This window comes from Triticum aestivum, chromosome 2B (genome assembly GCF_018294505.1).
Source record: "Triticum aestivum cultivar Chinese Spring chromosome 2B, IWGSC CS RefSeq v2.1, whole genome shotgun sequence".
NCBI classification, from domain to species: Eukaryota; Viridiplantae; Streptophyta; class Magnoliopsida; order Poales; family Poaceae; genus Triticum; species Triticum aestivum.
In genome coordinates, this window is record NC_057798.1 from 543,405,153 (window position 1) to 543,406,428 (window position 1,276).

Consider the following 1,276-nt stretch of genomic DNA (forward strand, 5'->3'; position numbering starts at 1 on the left):
TTTTTTTATAAGACGGTGCGCGGGGTGCGGGGGGTCGGCGGCGGCGGTTGAGTAGGGGAATCGAGGGTGCGGGGGGTCGGCGGCGGCGGCCGGTGGACTGGGGGGGTGCTCGGCGGCGAGGGGGACCGGATCTGGCGAGGTGGGATAGCGATCGAGATGGAGGGGGCCGGGATCGAGATCGAGTGTCCATGAAATTTAAAAATATTCATGATAGTTCAAAAAGTACCCATGAAATACAATCGAGAAATGAAGGCTACGATTTAAATACAATCGATCTTAGCTAGCTATCTGTTCACAACCTTCTTGCCCTTCTTTTTCGCATATGGAGTTCTTCTGTGGAACGGACGTCCTTTAGGTAGGGTGGTCCTGCTTCTTCTTGTGGTGTATGCTGCTACTTCATCATCGTCGTCATGTTCGATCCTCGGGCCGCCGTACTTGTCAAAGTCTTGCTCATTGGCTACTCCATCCATTCCGATGATCTTCCTTTTGCCTCTCCTCACGACAACACGACTGGGCTTTGGCGGGTCGGTAATGAAGAAGCATTGGTCCACTTGGGAAGCCAGTACCCATGGCTCATTTTTCGCGGTGACGTTTGCGCCCGCGGTCTTGGATTTGGCTTCGGGTATAACCATGGTGGTGAAATACCGGTCTTCTTTTATGACATTCTTGGCCCATCTAACATGGAACATCGGGACCTTCTCTCCAGCGTAGCTCAGCTCCCAGATCTCCTCGATCCTTCCGTAGTATCTGTCCTTGTCGTTACCGGTGTAGGATTCCATCGTTACCCTGGAATTCTGATAACCATCGCTCTTCATGTCCTTGGCCTCGGTGTAGAATGTGTAGCCGTTGATATCGTACGCCTCATAGGTCATCAGGTTGTGCTCGGCGCCCTGTGACAAGGCGAATATGAGTTGTTCTTCCGCGGAAGAATCCTCATGTAAAGGGTACGACAGAAGCTTCTGCTTGAACCAACACGTGAAACATGAGTTGTGCTCTTTGAGTATATCTCCGTCCGTCCTCTGTTGGCCTCGGTCATTGTACGTCTTCTTAATAAAGGTTTTGTGCTCTACCACCCAAGGATCGACCACGTCTATGTGTTGTAGCGCGACTAGGTTTGCTCTTTCAAAGTCGGTGAGTCGACCCTCGAAGTCGACATGCATTTCGCGGCGACCCTCACGGTGACCCCATCCAGCGAGCCTGCCGAGGTGCCTGTTGACAGGCAGACCAACGGGGTTCTCGATGCCTAGATAATTCGTGCAGTAGGAGATGCACTCTT